This window comes from Varanus komodoensis, unplaced genomic scaffold, assembly GCF_004798865.1.
Source record: "Varanus komodoensis strain SLA01 unplaced genomic scaffold, ASM479886v1 scaffold1, whole genome shotgun sequence".
In the NCBI taxonomy this organism is placed as follows: Eukaryota; Metazoa; Chordata; class Lepidosauria; order Squamata; family Varanidae; genus Varanus; species Varanus komodoensis.
The window spans coordinates 17,358,739-17,366,523 of NW_025335268.1; the positions used below are offsets into that span (position 1 = coordinate 17,358,739).

At 43.8% G+C, this 7,785-nt stretch overlaps 1 protein-coding gene across 1 annotated transcript in view; it reads right to left on the minus strand.

Moving 5' to 3' along the window:
- The window catches only part of RASGRP3 (RAS guanyl releasing protein 3), a 38,096-nt gene extending 36,068 nt beyond the window's left edge, over window positions 1-2,028 (minus strand). The window contains exon 1 of the mRNA XM_044450668.1: window positions 1,876-2,028. The gene's annotated coding sequence lies outside the window, so the exon portion shown is untranslated. The remainder of the gene's footprint in view (window positions 1-1,875) is intronic.
- Window positions 2,029-7,785: the final 5,757 nt, after the last annotated feature.

The following is a 7,785-nucleotide window of genomic DNA, read 5'->3' on the forward strand; positions in this document are numbered from 1 at the left end:
GTTCCCCTATTAACAAATAGCAGCTGAGGGGGGCACTGAATCTGGCTTGGGACCATAGTACAGAGGGGGAGGGATATTATCCCTTCCACCCCTAGCTGCTTTCCCAGCAAAAGTCACCCTCCTCGATATGCTTTTCCCTAAGCTGGGCAAACAGATAAGAAGGGTAATTTCCATGATAAAATGGCACAGGGGCATCATACCTGGAGCACCCTGCTACTGAAAAGGAAGAAAAAGAATTCATTAAAAATAATTTATTTGCAAACCCTTGGCTATATACACTTCTTGCCCCAAAGAAGGGTATATTACTGCAACAGAACTGTGAAGAGTACCCAGCTATTAGCAATAAAATAATTATAGCAGCAAAACAAAAAAGCAACTTTAAAAATGATTTTGAAGAAATGTGTACATATGGCAAGAACAGTGAATCACATAGCCATAGGCACTAACCAACAGATGCCCGGTAAGGCTCCAGGGTCACAGCGCAATCAGTACTACCATCAGCAAGGAAAGAAATGTATTTCCGCACCAATTCAGCACTGCAGTTGGAGCAACAGGGAGACAGATCTTCTGCAACAGATGCACTGCCTTGGGAGGCATGGCCTGGACTGTGCATAATACACACCACCACTTTACATGAACAGCGTGGAAAAGCTCTGGAAAAGGGCACTGGAGACTTGGAGAAGTCATCCTCTACTGATCTGAGATCCTCTGAATGTGGACCAAACCACATACGGAATAAGCTGAATGGTTCTGAAATTTCTGCCCACATGGAGGCTCCTGTTCTTTTATCCAAAGTCCAAATGCCCAATCGTGGGGTTTAAAGACTGAATAAATCTGAACAAACTGAATGGAAAAGTTACTAGTTTGTATTCTGTCATGCATCTAGCGTGCTTTGGAGCATAATTTGGATAAGAGTAGTTAAAGAAAACTGAGACTATAAGAGCAATGGTCCACCAAGCTCAGCATCTTGCTTCCCACTGTGGCCAATCATATGCCTACAGGAAGGCAAGAGGGGAGCACTTTGCCCTTCCCTGCCATTGCCACACCCCTCCTCATGGACATGTGCAGCAAGATAAAAAGTGACAATTACTAAACATATAAATAAATTCTGAAGACCAATAAAATGTGGAAAACACGCTGCCTGTTCTAAGATTGGACTTTCCTCACTCTCTGGAAACTAAAGTTATGCAAATAGGCGTAATGTTTTCAGAAGCAATTTCCAGAACCATTTATGAAAGAAGGCAGTAATCTCTCATTTTGATTAACCAAAAGTCAGTGTTCTTTCATCCACCTGGCACACATGCCGCAATTAATAACTCCTGAGATGGGGTGTTCTTTTTTTTTGAAAGAGTTCCTTGTAAATGACTGTTCACAGTTAAATTGAAATGCAATCTTGGCTTCTCGCTGTGACCAAGTTCATGGCATGACAAGGAAACCAAACCATCAGACTATAAACAGGACTGCCACATTCCAAAACAAAACAGTGTTTCTGTATCTTTAATTATTTCACAGAAGGGAGAACTTTACTAATTGTAGTTTCCTTTCAGCCTGCAACAGCCTGAGCAGTTATAGCAGCCCAAATTCTTTCCTCCTTGGCTCTTAAAGACACAGGAGCTTTGCCCTGTACTGAACCAGGCAAGCCACACCATAAAGGACTTTTGAGAATCACCTATTGCATTTCATTGCACTTTTTCCTCATGGAAGCAAAACCCCACAAAGTCCCCATTTTATTCTGATTGTATGGAGAACCAGTTCTGAGGTGGCAAACTTGCACCTTGGCAGCAAGAAGTCTAAAGAGAAACCAGGAAGACTTTGTAACTTAAAAAATGCACAGAAACACCACCCAGCACAAAGACAACAGGGAAAATCACTTACGGCACTTGGTTCTGCAGAGGTATTCAACACAAAAGTCTCCTTTCTTTGTCCGGCTGCCAAGCGCTAAAGCATAAATGAGCAGCTGTTTCCTTCAAGCCCGGTTGGGTGTCTTGCTTAACAAGTCACATGCCCCCTATGACAATCTCTCTGCTGTGCCAAGAGGTCAGATGCCGAAGATCATTATTATTTCTCCCCCCCCCCCCCGCCCCAATTTTCAAAGCAACAACACAAAAACGCGGTTCTTTTCTGGACATCAGCCTCAGCTAAAACACTCAAGTGGAATGCAGGCCACATCCCACGACACTTGTATTAAATCACCCATTAAAAACAATAAAGTAAAAACTGATAAGCCTCCTCAGAGGGCAGGACTAGCTAGCATGGAAAGTTAAATAGTGGACGCACTGTGGCTTGACTGGCAATTGTTGTTTTTCTGTCAGGTGTTGCAGTGCTCTTGCACCACAGGCTGGCTGGTGCCCAGGCTCCAGCAGGACCTTACCGGGTGGGTGGTCCCCAACTTTTGGATAAGGACTCAGCCACATGCTGCCTTTGCTGCAGTTGCTTTCTGTGAAGCTGGGTTTGGCAGTGACCTCGTGGCCGTGAATCAGGAGCTCTCTCTCTGCATGCCGAGTCCGCTCCACTGTTTTCAGTGAAGGTACATCAAAGCGAGATTCTTGCTTCTTATCTCGGCTCTGCCTCCCCACAGGATGGTTCTGTAGTTCCTGTTCCTTGCTTTATGGCCACACTGAAAATGTGGAAGCAGAACATGAGGGTGTGGAGCTGCGAGTGCTTTGTGTATCTACAGTAAGACCCATCAGTGCTCATGCCGCCTTGGTTGACAGTGTGGGCATGAAAGGAATCTGTGGAAGTTACAGACAGTGATGATTGTTCTGCTTCAGAGCAGGGGTCTATTGATTTGATTTCTACTCTGCCTTTCTATCTGGAAAATGGCACTTAAGGTCACTTACAATTACAGGACTTAAAACATTTCAGAAGTAAAACATGAGTAAAACCATTATTTATTCATTTAATTTATAGACTGCACCGATAGCCCTGCTAGGCAAGAAAAACAGTGCTGGACCCAACAGAACAGCTTACATGCCAAAGGCTTGCATAATTAAGTACATCCCTGTAAGGGATGGATGAAACTGATGGCAGCAGTGATCCAAAGCATCTAGGATACACCAAGTATTGGATGGAAGTCAGGAAGAACTTCCTGATGGTTAGGACCCCTAGGATATGGAATGGGCTTCCAAGGGAGGTGGTTGAGGTCCCATCAGTGAGTGTGTTCAAGGAAAGATTGGACAACCACATGTTGGGGATTACATGAGCCGATCCAGTTGGAGCTAAGAGTCAGACTAGATGGCCTGGGAAGCTCCATCTGACTTGCTTTGTTTCTATATTTCTACCCCGGCTTAATTTTGATCAGCAGTGACTGGGTTCACTCAAGGACTGTGTATCGTGGGATGCTGCCCAAATCTAGAGGGAACTTCAGCCTCCAACATGGATTCTGCCTTGAAGGGAGAAACTGCAGAGCCAAGCCCTGCTGTGGGCAACCAGAGGCCAAAGCATTCTGTTCTGCCAGACGTCCCACTGCTGAGCAAACAAGGAGCAGGGAGGTGCTGGACACTGATATGCCCAGTCTTTCACAGCTGGAAGACTTGGCCTTGTGGGAGGGTCCTGCTTACCATCCAGGGATATCAGCCCTGGGAACAGAGCAGCAGGAGAAGATCTCAGCTAGGGATCTGTGAGGAATCCATTTTGGGAGCAAGAATCTGTCCCCAGTCAGATGTCCTGGGCTCAGCTCCCAGGACTCTGATCCACTATGTCATGGATATGACTCTGGGATCCTAGTCATTGTACCCGATGTTCATGGCGTGAGCCATGAGAAAATGCTGCACAAGCAGAATTCCTCTTTCACATCAAGTGCATCAGCCTTTGTGTTGCATGTAACCCAATATGTGTCATGGAAGAAAGCTGCCAGTTGTGTAACCTTTGTTTCAGCAGCATTCAAGAGATGCCCCTCTGGGCTCATCTCCTGTTTAAGCAGGGCCAGTCATGAGCAGAAATCTGCAAGTGCTAGAGAGTTGGACTCCATGGAGCTTCCAGCCAGCCCTAGTCTCAGTAGGACAGGGTGTTTTGGAGGAGCCGCCTTTGGTCTGTCACTTGCAGAAAAGGGCTGGGCAGGAATGCCCAGTCAGGCTCAGCTACTGTCTGAGGGGCAGGTTTCTTTGCCAGGATCTGATGTCCAATGGCTATGCTCAGCAGCTACTTCCAGGTATTGAAGCCTGTGTAGCTTCCCCAGTCCTGGCAGGATTCAATGGGTGGAAGACCTGGAAATGTCCTGCCTTCTCTGCAACTCGGAGCATTGTGGGCAGCTGCACCTTGTGGACTAGCTTTCTGTTCATTATCTCCCTGACTAGATTTTCACTTCGGACTTCTCACTCTGTTGATCTTTATTTCCTCTGTGGAAGTGATTCACTCATTACTGGAATTACTCAATATTTGGAAAGCCAAGTTGAGAGAAGTATGGCTTGAGTGTGGGTTGCCATTGAATGGTGGGTTATTGGGCTCTCTGAGCCCAGCTGTGCTAACATGCAATGGTGATTACCACAAAGAGCCCACAAAGAGAACCCAGCCCTTCTTGAGATGCCTTCAGTGGAGATACTAGAAACTGAGCAAGGACTCTTTGGCAAGTACAAGAATCTCCTTGCAAGCAAACTCATGAGAAACACCCTGTGTGATCTTTCCCAACATAGTGTTGCCTTCAACGTGTGTTGAACAACATCTCTCCTACCATCCCCCTGCAGGCATGGAAGGCTGATTTGGTATGCCCCTAACTCCTAAAAATCTGGAAGCAGATGATAGAGAATAGGATATTATTAGTTGATCAGAATAACAGATTAACCTATTTTAAAAACTTTATTTATTTAACTTATCTTCTGCTACGCTAGTCTGAGGACTCTCCTCGTGGATTACATAAAATAACAAGTTGGGGGAGAGGATCACAAGTTACTGTTTTGAATGCCATTTTGGTTTGGTCAGTTACTGTAGCAGGGAATGAAATAGAGAAGATACCATTGTCTCTAGCTTTCAGTATACATAAGAATGTGTAATAAGCAGTGAAAAGAAAATTTAAAACAGCTGAGCCAAAACTGGGTTTTCATTTTAACTACTAAAAATGGCCACTCCATTTTTGAGTGGGCTGAAGAGGATTTCCCATGCCTACTCCATTGGAATGGCTGCCTGGCCCATGTCCAGTTTAAAGGCAAAGACACCCCAGTTGGCCCAGGTGCGGCCCTGCAGTTTCCCACCAGTCCTCAGCACCTGGAAAGCAGGCCAAGCAAGCTCACACAGTTCACCTGTTCCATCTTTTCTGCTCTGTGAGAAGTACTTTCAATCTAAAGCGATCATTTCTTGCTTTTATGCAAATACTGTGACCTCATTCCCTCCCATGTGACATTGACACAGCCAGCCTAACTGCCTGGTCTTGCTTTGCCTGGAAATGTGGACTGTAGAGGTAGGTCAAAAGGGTCATAGAAGAGGTGAAATTTGAGGAGCATTCACTGAGAGGGTGTTTGTGTGTGGCTCAATATAAGAGTGTGAAACACCTATTCCAGATCAAGGGCATAGGAAAAGAAGAAAAGAAAGAGAGAAGAAGATAGGCTTTTGAGTTAAATATGTTTGAATGGTTGTGGATTGTAGAATGGGTGGAATAGAGCACAAAGACAGAGGTATATTATTCATTTATCTGAGGTATATTGCTCATTTATCTTTTTCAAATGTACTTTTATATCCTACCTTTTTACTTCTTGCAAGGAGCCTAACAAATCTTACATAGTCTCCTTCTCCTCTACTTTAGCTTCACAACAGCCCTGTGAGGTAGGTTGAGCTGAGTCAGTGACTGGCCCAAAGTCACTCAGTGAGTAGCATGTTTGAGCAAGGGTTACAATCTGGGTCTCCTTAGTCCCAGTTTAAATAAAACCTAAGAATAAGTGAGGGAATGAGAAAAGAGGGTGGACATTTCCAGTACTGTAATGGGAGGAGCAATATGACTTGATGGAAGCAAAAGAGAAAGCAAAGTTTCACATCTATCAATGCATTTTATTTATGTACTCAATAAAAAAGTGGGTCACTGTAGCCACTTTTCCCTGCAAAACAATCACCACTCAAGGTAGCTTACAAAATATGAAAAACATAAGCAATGGCTAATCTTCTAAACACATTTGAAACAAGGTAAAACTAGCTGCATTTTGTTAATACATGTAGAGTAGAATTGAAATTAGGGAAGTTTTGGAAGAAGGCTAGGAAACATAGGTTACAATCCTGCCCTTGACTGGCTGGGGGATGTAGGAGCTTTCTTTTCTAAGCATGCATAGTATTGCACCCATAGTCTTGAACTGATTTAAGTTTATGAAAAAAAACAAACAGGTGCAACTGGTGTATTTATTTTCTAGCTAATGTCACTGGACGAGAACCTGTCCAATGCATGTTCTAAGGAAGGCAAAGGCAATCTTTTAGGGCTCCTGGGCACATCTGTAAAATTGACAAACAATTCTGGACAACAGTATAAAATGGACATGCTGTGAAAAGAAGCACTGGCCTGCAGCCACCAGCAATTTTTGTTTCCTCAGCATGTCTCTGAGGCCCACATGTGTCCCAGAGACATTAATGGAAAAAGAAGATGGGAAAAGCTCAGGGCCCTCCCTTTGCTTTGAAGCAACACCACTGCCAGTAAGGAATTTTATCATAAACAACCAGTGCAAAGGCTGGGCCTCATGTGGGCACCAGCAACACAGTAGGAGAGCACTGTTGTGCCCACAGGCCTCACTCTCCCTAGTCCAGTTCTTAGGCATTTCATGGAGTCATTATTTATCCTGCTAATTATTTCTATGCAATACATAGAAAGACTCATTGAGGGCAACCTAAAAAGAAAGATGTGGGGAGGGAGGCAAAGATAACTGAAGAATTTGTCATATTTGCATCACTCTTGTCCTCCATCCAAAAGTACATCAGAGCAGCATGAAGTCGCTGTATTTCATCATTAGTTATTAAGCAGATTCAAAGTGTTATAACCAAATCCTAAGCAACCCCACATTCTGTGGGAATTTTGCAGAAAATTGGCTTGAGCTGCAAGGGATTTTTTAATCCCAGATATTATGATGATGTGATTCCTCCCTCACAGTAGATGGCAGCAGCTGTACACAACACCACTCCCCAAGCTTGGCAAGGATTGGCACACTTTATTTTACCAGGAGGATAATGTTATTAAAGGGAAAGCTCATTATAAAACCTACAACAGGGCCCTGTGTTTTTGAAATTCTGCTATTCTGCAGCACCTCCTTGTGGATGTGTAATGTAACATACAGGACGGCTCAGAAAGAAAAACCTTGGAAAAAATGCCTTACTTTTTGAGGCATTTATTTCTGTTTGCAATCCCTCACTCATGGCAGGGCTTTTTCAGGATGTAGTAATCCTTGAGGGCCTCTCCTATATTTTTCAGCCATTTTTGTAACTTTTTTTCCTTTTTTAGAGCAAGGAAATTCTGCCATTATTTCCTGTCATGTTCCTTAATGCTTCAAACTGGCTGTGTATTTTTTTTGCAACTGCACTATACCATAACCATAGTGCCACCTTGTGCTTGCTTTATAAACCATATAGGGAGGTAGAGAAATTATAAACTCACAGGGAAAAATGACCTGTGAAGGATGCTAATTTCTTCCTGCAATGGAAATGGAAGAAGAAGCCTTAGTAGAAGAAGCCTTGTGTTTTGTTTTGCTTTTTCTTGTGGCTTCATGTGGAGAAGCCCTTAATCCTGTAGTAAATCTGGACACAGAAGCCTCACTAAAGTGGCAAGTTAAAATGGGTTAAAAGCCTCATGTGGAGAAATCCCATGGATAAAACAGGAATCCA